Genomic DNA, 13,352 nt, shown 5'->3' with positions numbered 1-13,352 from the left:
ACCTACTTGACCTCCTTTCAGGGGTTTACAGTGTTTAGCTTTTGGTTTGGGTCTTAAAAGAACTACCAAATAATAAAAAGTGGAAGCTGGAGGGCCCTCAAAGAAGGTCTAGGTCATGGCTCCAACTGGTAGTAGGGAGGCCTAATTCAGCACATTTTGTGAGACCAGCACAGATGTAAAATCATTTTAATTTTTGAATACCTTTTAGAAGATCACCCACACTCTCCAGTTCCTCCAGGTAGCCACCACTACTGGAATTAAATTAGCAGTCTGGCCCCCAAACACTGCTGAGTTTGAGCTAAGATTCAGAGGCCAGATGCTCTCATGACACCACTGCTGCCTTCTAGTCTCTGCAGCTGCCCTAGCAAGTCTCAGCCTCCTCTCCAAATACCCCACCCACCCATCCTCAGAAAAATAAAAACAAACAACCTCCTCCCCCCCAACTATGAAAGGAGCTGGTTTTAGGCGCTTCCCAACACAACTGACCCTAGTCCTCCTGACGACAGGGGAGAAATCGCCTCAGCTGAAAGGAGTCCATTTCCTTTACAGGCTGAATTAATAAAACTTCTCAGTCCCGTGGCCCTGAACTCTACACTTAAAACTTTTCTTTCAAAAAAGTAAAGCTTAAAAGTTATCTGGACCTAAAAGTAAACGACCTAAAGAGTTCTTTCTCAGTATTAAAAATGCTGTTTGTACTGATCATGAAGAGACATGACTAACATTACTTACCACCGAATTTCAAATAGTTGGTGGTAATAAACAAAACAAAAAGGAGATTAACTCAGAAAAACTGTTCAGCTTTTAAAATATCACCTCATTTGCATGATTCAACAAATGCCTTTCCAGGTATTTAAAACACACCTGCAGAAGGAATGCAAGTTGGGTTTTTAAGCATTTTGCCAAAATGTCAACCCCTGCTTTCAGACCATTTCTTTTTCACCCATACGCAAAGCCTCTTATGAGTCTCAGGCCATCTATTCTTCACTTCTGTCACCTTCTGACATCCTTGTCACTATCTTTAATTTACTCCTTATCTTGCTCGATTTTCTCTTTTCACCCTGATTTCTACTACAATCTTAAGAGATCCCATTGTTCACATAGATGAATGTCCAACAGCTTTGCCCCCACATTTCTCATCCCCCTGATCTTCAAAGACCTTCACCTGGACTCCATTTAGACTTCTAATTCCCAGAGTCCCTTTGGAAGGCACCAGATTTCCACAGACTTGATTTCAGAAACCAAACTCCCACTTTCTGACTATAACCCCCTCTCTTGTGACCCTCAGGTGTTTACTCTCTTCAACCTGATAGAAACTCCAGTCCCTTGAGTCCTCAGTTTTTTTTCCAAACCATCAGCCTCTTTTTTGGCGTTTCCTCCTTCCCTAACCAACGTAGTCCCATGACCTATTTCCTAACTAGTTTCCCTACAATCTGTTGTCTTTGTTCCTAAATTCCCTTCATAATATTAACTACAGCTTAAAGTGACAGTATTATTTGATGATTTATTTATTATTATTTGTACGAGCAGCAAGCTCCTTGAGTCGGAACAACCGCCTTATTTAATGTTCTCTCTCTACTGTCTAGCACAGTGCCTGACACTAAGTGGATGTGCAATAAATACATGTTGAATAAGTGAAAGAAAGGCAGCCCAGTGCTTAAGGAGATTATGAAACCATGCCTCTGGATGCCACCGCACCCCCATGGTCTCGGTGAAAGAGATGACAGAGATGACAGCAACAACACTGAGTTGACTCAGCTGGATAGTTAACACCTCCAGACAGCCCCAGCCCCATTCCCTTCCCTGCCTAATCCAAACCCTCCCATCTCTCCTCAAGTCCCATCGCAGTTCCTCCTTCCTTCAACTCTCCATAGTTAACCTGGTCTTCTACAGCCTCAACACAAAGAAGGCTAGTGGGTATGATTTCTCTCAATTACTTCCCCTCATCTATAGACCTATCTCCTTTCTACAGTTTGAGAGAATGATGCATCCAGCTGTCAGAAGTCAGTTCTTTTACCCGTGTCCTTGACCCCATTCCCGTGTTTGCGAGTTTTCTGTTAGTCACCCTTCTCTCTAGTGACTGCTCCTCCTCAGTCCAGAAATATGTTCAGGTCTGTTCTTTCACATCCTTAAAACAGAACCCTTACTTGATCTTGTGTTCCCTTCTAAGTTCTCTTCCTTTATTATGAAATTCTTTACGAGGGAGTCTACACTTGTTGTCCCCATTTTCTTCCCTTGCCAGTCATTTTTTCCTACCCACTGCCTTCTTGTTCTTATCCACCTCTGAAACTTCTTCCTAAGTTTGCCAATGATTTCCCAAGTGATAAATCCAAAGGACAAAGATCCTTTGGTCCTAGCTTAACACCAGTTTCTGCTCTTCATTTAGCACCTGGAGCCTTGATGTGCACTAGCAAGTCACTCTCTCCTTTTTGAGAACTTCCTCCACTTAGAAAAGACACTGAATCCACTCGGTACATCTTTTTTTTTTTTTGAGTTTTATTTATTTACAGTTGGTTTATTGAAGTATAGTCAATTTACAATGTTGTGTTAGTTTCTGGTGTATAGCAAGGTGATTCAGTTACATCTCTCTCTCTTCATATTCTTTTTCATTATAGTTATTACAAGATATTGAATATAGTTCCCTGTGCTGTACAGTAGGTTCTTGTTGTTTACCTGTTTTATATATAGTAGTATCTGCAAATCCCGACCTCCTAATTTATCTCTCCCTCTCTTTCACCTTCTTAGTAATACTCTCACTTTCTTAATATTCCTCCTATGTTTCTGACTATTTCTTCATAATTTCATTTGTGGCCTCCTATTCTTTTGCAAACCTCTTAAATATGTTGTCTTCTATGATTTCCTCATCATTCCTCTTCTTGCTTCCTATGTACCCTTCTGGATGACTTCATCTACTCTCACGGCCACCCTATGCTATAAGGGATGACTCCTGACTAATTATCTACTGATAGATAACAAATTACCCTAAAACTTAGAAGCCTAAAACAACAAAAAACATTTATTATCTTGTACAGTATCTGTGGGTTAAGAATCCAGGAGCAGCCTCGCTGGGTGGTTCTGGCTCAGGGTCTCTTATGAGAATGCAGTCATCTAAAGCCTACACTGGGGCTGGATAACTTGCTTTCAAGATTGCTCCCTTACGTGGCTACTGACAGAAAGCCTCAGTTCTCTGCCAATTCCTTCAGTGGCTTACCTGAGTGACCTTATGACATATCTTTCTCCTCAGTAAGTAATCCCAGAGTGAACAAGGCAGAAGTGCAGTGTTTCATGACTTAACCTTGGAAGAAACACATTATAATTTCTGCAACATCCTATTAGTTATACAGGTCAGCCCTATTCAATGTAGGAGGAAACTACACAGTACAAACTGGGAGGCAAGAATCACTGGGAATATCATGGAGGCCTGGCTACCTCAACTCCCAAGTTGGTTCTCCAGCTCAGATTTATCACCACAGCCCCAGACCATGCAATCAGCTGTCTACTGAAGAGCTGTTGTTTGTTGATAATAATGGTGACAACTTTACATTTATTTCACAAACTTTCTGGTACAATGGCATGGCCATCAAAATGTTCTCTTTGAGAACTGTGTGATGGTGGAAGTGGTAAGGCGCTGGCTCTGAGCACTACGAAGTAAACTTAAAGATGTTGTAATTATCATTTGTTGTGTACCCACCAGACATGGTGGTGGTGCTTTACAATTACTATCTCGCAGTAACTCCACCAGCAGAAGTTATTCTTTCCATTTCACAGATGAAGAAACAAAGGTTTTGAGGGTAACTTGCCTAAGCTTACCAATTACACAATCAGCATGACAAGGCTGGGATCACATTCTGGCCTATTTGCAAGTTGTTTTGTGTTTTGAAACTCCGCTCCATGGCTCCTTTAGCAGTCTGACTTCTTCGCCTGTTTTGTACAATGCAGTCCCACTGTAGCCTGCCCACGAAGGTACCCACAGGATTCTAAGAAAGAATTCTCACATATCAGAAAAACCGAGGTTTTCTGTTTTGCTTTTTGTTTTAAATTGAATTAGTTCACTGCTACTTTACTGCAGCCTTACAAGTAATCCTCAAAATATACTAGCCACAAAAATTTAACCCAATCTGTAAAACATTAGTCTATCTACTTTCCTTGTCTAATCTTGATTTCTTCTATAGTTTTCTCTACCTTATTAAGCTAAGAAAATAACTAATTTGCCAACATGCACTCTTAAAAGTCCCTTAAAGATACTAATTCTCAAACAATCAAACAAAGAGGAACAGAGAAAGGTATGGCAAAGAATGCTGACTCTCTTTTAAACCTACTGCCTGGTTTTCTTTACTATCACGGCACTGTGTGACTTTTAAAAGTCCTTGGGCAAATCCTTATTTTTGTAATTTTAATGCATGTTACAGATCCTCTTGGCCCTATACTAATGTGCAATGAAATCCAAGTGGAACACTGTTGCCAGTGCTTGGGTTCTGACAATTACAAAAGCAGTTAACTTTTGTAAAATAGTAATGCTAGTGACTATGAAGAAGGAGCAGGAGCAGGAAGTGGATGAGAAGGAAGAGAAAAGAAAAACTAATAGCAAAAGGCAAAGTTCAAAGGACAATTTAAGGAGCTGTCAAAGAAAAGGGAAGAGAAAGTTAAGTGGCAGGCAGTTACAGGCCTTAATCAGCTCATGGTTTTTAACCAACCTGATGTCCTTGTTTCCTACTGTCTTCCCTCTTACAGAATCATCACAGAATTGCACCACCAATATAGATGAAAAATTTACCCCACAGTTTCTTGCAAATTTAATTTACTGAGCTTTCCTGATGCCTGATCTAATGTTTAATAGTTTATTTTTCAAATTCACTAAATGCACATTTTTAGATACATTTATGAAAAAGCAATGACCCACAGCACTTTCTCTCCTATTTTTCAGGTAGCATTCATAAGAAATCAGAGGGCTAGGGACAAAGAGATCACACGGCAGTATTTAGCAATACTCTAGTGTGCAATGTGAAGCAATGAGAATTCCAAACATTTTAGTTAGGATTTGGAAAAAGGGGAAAATATTCAAATCAAAATGACCCAAGAGTAAATTTAAATTTCATGTGTGTTTTAAATGTGTTGGAGGAAAGAAAGGTAAATCATCACATATCTGCTTCAGTGGAGGAACAGATGCTGGAGAACAATCCCACACCTGCTGTCAAGGCGTTTTCAGGTACTGGTGAGCTGGGTCCTGAAACTACCCCAGGTAGCAATTCAGGACATAGCAAAACATAAAGAACAAAAGGAAATGATTTTAACTGCCAAAGGCAAATTTTTCACACAATGATTAGAAGGAAAGCTGCAATCCTGAGGAGTATCTTTTATCTTCTCACATGGCAATACACAGCTAGCGAGGCTGTATTTAAGTCTTGCAGACTTCCTTAGTCCTCTGGGGACCCTACACACAGAGGTCTACCCTTTAAATACCTAAGTACAGGAGACCACGGTTTCTAAAAGGAAGATGGCTAAAAATATTCTTAACAGTGTAGTTTTTTTTTATTTTTTAGGGGGCTGTATGAATTGATATTTATTTATATTTACTATAAATACTGATATATGGACTAATTTATGTTTACTATTTGCCTTGCTTTTACTTTTCCTATGTATTTCCTTTCCTTTCATGTACCATGGTAAAGAAATATATATATTCATTTCTATTTTTATATCCTTATCTTAACATTTTAGTAAGTATATTTTATGCAGCAAATCAATATTTCTACCTTGCAGATTTTTTTTTCCCTTCTAAATGAGGCTGCCCTGGAGTGGGCACAGCAATGTATCTTGAAAGTACTTTAAAGCACCAGTTTTTAAATATTAAGAAAATTAAAAATCCTACACACATGTACATCTTACTTTTAAAAATAAAGGCTGGATCTCAGCTGTACTCTAAAAACCAGAATACTTGGATCTAGGAAAGGAAAATAAAAGGAGGAGGACTCACTGACAAAATGCTGATAACCTGCAATGCCTTTTCGGTAACTCAAGACCAAAACCCAAAAGATGATGCCAGGATCAGGAAGCAAACAAACAGGGAAGCAGCTGAATGACAAAGTATCTGAACTTCTGCTTAAGAGAAAGGACACACCAGGCAAAAGCTATGCACATAAAGAATGGGAAGGTAATATGGCAGGGCTGGAAATGTATTAATAAGTACTAATAAGGATGGTGGCAGTGTGGGTGATTTTTTTCTCTTTTTGCAAATTTCTTTTTAATGATTGTTATACTGTGTTTTCAATTTTTAAAAAGGACCCAGAAAAAAGCAAGGAGGAGGGGGTCAGTGGGCAGGACAGGAAAACACACCGTGGGAACAGAGTCAGGCACACAGATGTTTTGCGTAAGCCACATTTTCAGAGACATCTGCCTTTGTATGAGACTTGCAAAAGTAAAGCTGTCGTCAACAAGATCTCCAAAGTGATGGGTGGGGTCTGAGAGAAAGCAAGCTATGAAGAAACCAACAACTGGAACCTTAGGGCTAAGAAACACAGTTTCTTAGATTAAGTTCCTCATTTATAAACCACCTCTCTGCCCAAAATGCTTTGCCATCAGCAATGTCTACTACTCAAACAAGGACTCAAGCTGCCCACACGCCTCCACTCAAGTGACTGAGGTTCTCTGCCAGAAGTACCAGCCAGCTCTTTGCAGAGAGCTCTGTGGTAGAAGAGATGGGGCACAACCTACTGTGTAAAAACCTGATGGGGGAAAAAAATCCTGATGGGAAGCAAGCTGCCCTACTCCCGCCTTCATGTTCCAATTCCAAATAAAAATGCTCATCATGTACGGAAAAATTCATGTAAAAGCAAAGATAATACACTTGTTCATTTGTCCTTCCACCTTGCTTTGGTGTATGCTAACTTTACTTCTGTTTAAATGAGATGGATATTTCTAGGTCTATACTATTTGCTTTTCCACGTAAGGCAGTGAAGGGAGGGTGCATTCACAGTGCTTTATATAGTGCCCAGTCTAACACCATGTACAGAGTATTCAATAAATGTGATTTGAAAATGACAATAGAAATGATGCTGAAGACTCAAGCACAATAAAGTATAAAAGTCACCGTAAAATCTCTTCTCTGGTGTTTGCATGTACATAGTGTGTGTGAGCCTCTATGTCTGCAGTAAAGACCGCAGGGAGAGGTTGCCTTACTTGTTCTTGTTTGCCGCCTTCAATCATGCCTGATGCAATCAGGGAACTTGTACTCTCAAAAGAACTTTCGATTTACTTGCCAAGTTCTTACAAAGTTCTACCTGGTGTTCTGTCTTGAACTTCCCTTTTCTGGGAAGTTGAGTGTGCTGTATGGGTTACTGTCCTACATCTGCCTTGTGGGTGAGTTGACTAAAAAAGATTTTAGAAACCTCTTGTTTAGGCATAGAAGCCTCTTTTGGGTCCTATATAAACTCCCCTTACTGCTAACGTGACAATGGAGCTAAAAATCTGTAGGTTTACATAAATTGTTAGGATAAAGCTATCCAACTGCTAATATAATCTTACTGCATGGTGAAGGAATAAGAGGTAGGGCTGTAATAAATATGGGGAGAGAAAAGTACGTCATAGATCTGAAGGGTATTATATGACTTACTAAAGAATTTGGACTTTACCCTGAGGATAACAGAGATCCAAAGCCTGCAATTCCATAAAGATTCCTCCAACTACAGTATGGATAATGGATTGGAAGGGGTTGAGATTTAGAAATAGACAGATAGATGTTACTACAGTGTCTCAGGCAAGAAAGAGAGCAAGGTGGACTGATCTGAGCTAATGAGAATAAAGAGAAGATGAGTATCTTAGGGATATTTGTTGAGTTTACTTTCTGGTACAGACGCAAAATTTACTCCATAAGGAAATTCAAATTGTAGGAAAAAATCTAAGAGAGAAAAAGATTTGATATGGGTCAATTCCTTACAATCAAAGAATGTCTTTTTCTTTGCACCGCCTGATTCTTCAGACAGATCCTTTAACAAATCCCAAAGCTTTACAAACTCTTATCTAGAAGGGTAAAAAAAAAAGTCTGTTTACATCACTATTAACTTTCATACCACCTGCTTTTGTCCTAACTTTTCTCAAAATAGGTTCCCCTCTTCCCCCACCATCTCAACTTCCTCCTGAACTTTATCTCAGATTTGGAGATCAAATTTGCCTTAATCTATCTGCCATCCAGACAGCCTATCATCCTAGACAAGCCAGGGAATCTTACAGGCAATTCTTCCTCATGTCACTTTGTTATCACACATGTCTATATCATTTCCTGCCAGGCACCAAACTTCCAGCATCAAGGAAGAACAGCTGAGGAGAATGCTTTTACACAAAGGACTTCCCTCCTTCCTAATCCCATATTCAACGGATATGACAATATACTGATGATATAGTCAGGGCTCAAGTTAAGTGAGAGATAATGCAGCTAAGTTCTGAAACCACCATTTTAAACCAATCATAGAGAAAAACAAGGTTAGTTGTCTGAACAGAGTAACAAGCAAAACATGAATCAGAAACCTGAAGCCAACTTCAATCAAAAGAAGGCAAGTGAATTTTACAAATTCATCTGTACCATATTAGAATAGGACACCAGTGAAGAAGTAATGCTAAGAAGTAATACTAAGTTGGTAATGCTAAATTTCTTTGGCTGTCTCAGCTAAATTAAATCACCCATTATTAAAGACTATGAGAAGACAATTCTCATAGACAATTTCCCCACTTCTAAAATCAGTAGTTGTGTAAACACAGCTGCTGGAGAATTTAAAAAGAACTTATCTTAAAGATGAACTAAAGGCTACCCAGAGGAAAGGACTGTAGTAAATCTGGGGAATATTCCTAAATCACAGTAAAGTTGCCATGTTATTAACAGGCAACTGACTCTGCTTGTTATTTCTCTTCTATAAGCGGGATCATAACCATAAACAAGATGTTAGAGTGAATTATGATGAAAAATGTGATGAGGTGGCTGTATCAAACCTGTCTACGAATAGACTTCACGTTCTCAGATCACGTTTTCATCGACTTGAGGGAGGCAGGAGTTGCACAGTTGGCCAAAACTAAACTGACCAGGGTTTTCTAATCCCCTTGACTGAAGGCTGGACGCTTTAGAGTCAGTTTTAGCACTTTAGGCAGATTCCCTATTTACAGAAGAGAAGGTTAGTATCTCACCTGCTGCAGGGAAACATGTAGAGAGGAAAAAGCATGGAACTGAAAGTCAGGTGACCTAGAGTTCTTGCTCTGTCACTGATGAACTGTATAATACGGTGTGAGACAACTGGATCTCAATTTCCTCAGACAGTATCATAAATTTAAATTTTGTGATTTTTAGGAGATTACTACTAGAAACCTTAAAAGCAACCCATTAGCTCAAGATGAGATCAATGTATTTCTATGGTATTGAACAACCAAAAATATCAACTAGGTTTTTCACAGTAGAAGAGAGAATGCTCAAAGAATGCCCCTAAAGGTTATGTCACAGTGGGCTGGATACCTCTGCAAATGTGATGTTAGATCCTATAGGTTTCTATTCAGTAACCAAATGGTTAATTTGTTCACTGGATTCCAGCTTCCACTAGAAAATTTTTCTGCAAATAGACTCCCATCCCTCCCCCACCCCAGTGTTGATCAATTAAAAAAGAGATGGAAAGGCTGCCTGGGTAGTTTTATACTCATAAAAGAGGGTGAAAGTTGGCCGCCTGACCCAAAGGGTGGTGTCTACTGAAATCACCTGCACTGGCCATATTACTGATTCATTTCACTCTCTAAAAAGTCAATTTTTACCTCTCTTTAACTGAGTTTCTCCATCTGTAAAACAGGGTTAGTTATATCCACCCTGTCTCACATGCTTAGGGATCAAATATCCATTCTTCTCAGTCAACAACAATTTGTGCAAGTATTCTAACAAGTAGCAAGTACCATGATTATATGAACGCAAGTTATTATTCTAAAGTACATGAAGCTTAGGCTTTACCTCTTAAATTCTAAATACATGTTAACTTCTGGTCAATGAAATAGAAAAAGAAACCACCCTGTAAGCATGTTTTCAAATGGAATGAACTCTTGGCTTCTTTCTGAAGTGATTCACTTTAGTTTTTAAAACAATTTTTTGCTTTAGTGCACAAAACTTTTTACCCAAGGAAGCTGAGCAGCTGGAAAAAGTGTCTCCATCTATATGAACTAGAATAGAATACTGTCCCTATTTCTTTAAATATAATTGTAACACTAGTAATGAAGACCAGCTAAGGTCATTCTACTGTCTCTTTCCCTGTTAGCCAAGTCTACACCTCGCTATATTTAGACAAGGTATGCATAACTCATTAAAGATAGGAGACTCAGTCCTAGACTTAGGATCACAACAGTCAGGTTATTGCGGAGAGGGAAAGACACTAACAAAAAAATGTACAGAAGCACTCCTTGGCAACCAACAAAACAACCAATGCTCAATTTTATTTTATTCTGAATAGATTATACTCCCTAGTATGCACAGAATAATCTCTACCTACCATACACAACTCCAGCGCAGTCATGACTAAAGCAAAGCAGTGAAGCTCTTTCGTAACTCACTTGCCAGGACTGCCTGCCATGCCTTAGCCAGAGACAAAGAGCAGCCTAGGTCAACAAACTAAAATGTTCAGCAGTTTGGTCTCCTGGGAACTGGAACAAATAGGTTTTCAACTCGAGAATCAGCATGATATCAAATATACCAGGGTCTGACTGGTAGAGTCCTCCAGAAGTGCCTGGCTGACAGCCTCTTGGACCCATTATCTAGCAAAGGAAGAACCAAATAGGGACAAAACTGACTTGTGTACTAAAAAACAAAAAAGCTTATGGAACATGGATTTTATAATAAAGATTGCATTGAACTGAGTCAAGGACATGGTAATGCAGATAATGGGGGAACTCGGTTGGGTGGATATATGTCCCATATTAGGGGCCCCCAAATCTGGAATCAAAAGAAAGTCTGAGGAAAATATCTTAAAGAAAAACACACTAGCCTCAAGAGAAAGCTAAGAAAACCCCAATGACAATCAGATGGTTTTGGTACCTCCTCAACTGTCAGGGGAAAAAAATTAAATACATTTGAAGAATTCAGTAAACATACTTCTGAAACATAAGTATGACAAATAGAAATCTGTTTATCTTCATTCAAAGGAAATTGCATATTGCAATTATGAACATTTCCATAGCAGGAAAGATAAGCAGATGTTGGATGTCGTCCCAAAGTTTTTTTAGTGTCACTGAAGAGGCTTACATTTTTTTGTTTAATGGTTAATGCTAAAAAGGCAACATTTTGAGTGTTGTTTTTTCTCTTCATATACATTTTAACATTTCTACAGTGACATATTGAAAGAATAGTCAGCAAAGAGAGAATAACTAAACACACAGTTTATATACTATAGCTGTATATTCATTTTCCAATATTTACTTCTAAACTAAAAGCTACATAAATAGATCAATATTTTAAATAGGGTGAATTTTTAAAAACTTTATTCTCTGTTTCCTCTGCATCAAAACCTTACTTAATGAAAAAATGACTATGTCTAAATATTCTCAATTAACACTGAAAACCTGAAATAATCCTCTAGAAGGAAAAAAATGGTGAAGGCTTTATATGCCAAACCCAGATTTTTTTCTTTTTCTTTTTCTTTTTTTTTTTTACCAGAGCAGAGATACATTGGATTAAGGCCTAAATAAATAAGGTGAAGATTGCAAGAAAGCAAAATTGGCACATAAAACTTGATCGCTCACACTTCTAAAAATGTGTAACTATGCATTGTAGGTTGTAGAAATTGGTCTTAATAGAAAAGAATGGCTTAATGGATTGGAGAATTCTTGACCCTCAGTGCACAAAACAGTTAAATAGCACACTCATTCCACTAAATATCTAAGCCAGGGCTGTGGTCCCCAAACCTCTTAACAAGCTCTTTATAATTAATTTAATAACAATCTGGATTAAATGTATTTAGAAATTCTCCTAATTCTTCTCACAACTTTTACTTCAAAGTAACATCTTTAAGTCATTTTTGCCTTCCTGGATATAGTTCAAAGCACCAGAAATACTTTACCCCAATATTGCTTCTCTTTTCACTCACCACATCGGTTGTGACTATTTGCTGAGGAATACAAACATACAGGCTTTACAGTAATATTCCAAGTTTTCCTTAAGCAAATACCATTCTTTGAATATCTACTCCAAGATTATGAGAGAGAGAAAGAATTCAAAAGGCTGCATAATCCTTCTCAATAGAGAGAAAACGATAGCTCCAAATCTTTCATTGTGGGGAAATCATGAGTGACTGTTTAAAAATGAATAAGTGAATCTCACTGGTGAGGTCAAACAGCTTAAAGACTTTACTTAATTTCTAAGTCAAATGCCTAAAACAGCCTATTCCAAATTCTTAATTTGGGGTGGGAAGGAAGGTCATTACATTCTCTTGAGAATCTGATGAAAAGTTACAGCTTTTTCCTGCAGAAAAATAAATGTACCAATCATATATAGACCCACTTTGCATATGATTTCATTGTATTCATGAATTTTCTCTTCTAAAACTCTGGATTAAAGGAATCTGGTAATTGCCCTAAAGAGACTATGTGCAGCTGGGAATTAACAGCTCCCCTCCACCCCCAATATCACACCCTCATTTTTTTAGCAGATAACAAGTCAGCTTTAACAAGAGCCAAACACTGAAGGATTGATGATTGGATTTAACTTCGAAACCAAAAAAACTCAAGTGAATATATAACGTCAGGGACTTTCTAAGAGTCTTCTATTAATACTTTGGACTCTTGAAGCCATGCTAAAGAACACAACAGGCAAATTCTAAGAAAAGACCCTCTTACCTGTCCCATAATGCTGCTTCCTTCTCTCCTCATTTCTGAAAATCCCTCTACAATAAACATGTTTGTAAAGATTCCCAAGCAGTAGGTGAAAGTTCACTTACTGAAGCCCTGCAGCACTTGATATAATAGAATTTCAGGACAGTTAAGGGGCTATAGACATGATTTTGATAGTCATCAAAGTCATATCTGACCAGCAAATGAGGTTTTACATTTCTTAAACCTGTTGACTACTCTAGAAATTTTTTACAGCTACCCAGAGCATGCCATTTCATGTACCATGCCATTAAAGTACTTAGAAAATTTTAACAGTGTGAGGAATCCAAAATCACCAATATTTTAAGCATTGCTTTCTATGGTAAGTGATTGAGCATGAAGGAAAAGACTGGATTTAAAGCCTTTTTTGATCTGATGATTTCATAATCCATGCTATATGGGAGAAGAGAGTCAATGCAAGGTGTAATTGTTATGAAAAGGCTATTTAGAAGAGTTAACAGTCCTCATCCATTGTTAGT

General features: G+C 38.3%; 1 protein-coding gene across 4 annotated transcripts in view; it reads right to left on the bottom strand.

Moving 5' to 3' along the window:
* Positions 1 to 13,352, bottom strand: part of SSH2 (slingshot protein phosphatase 2) — a 217,079-nt gene that overhangs the window by 65,444 nt on the left and 138,283 nt on the right. Inside the window, exon 1 of one of the 4 annotated variants that reach the window (XM_072939125.1) lies at positions 2,015 to 2,035. The exons of the other annotated variants lie outside the window; for them this stretch is intronic. The gene's annotated coding sequence lies outside the window, so the exon portion shown is untranslated. Of the gene's footprint in view, positions 1 to 2,014; positions 2,036 to 13,352 lie in introns of those variants that run through there. 4 annotated transcript variants of the gene reach the window in all.

Source organism: Vicugna pacos, chromosome 16 (assembly GCF_048564905.1).
Source record: "Vicugna pacos chromosome 16, VicPac4, whole genome shotgun sequence".
Lineage (NCBI taxonomy): Eukaryota > Metazoa > Chordata > Mammalia > Artiodactyla > Camelidae > Vicugna > Vicugna pacos.
This window is presented reverse-complemented; position numbering and strand designations above follow the sequence as displayed.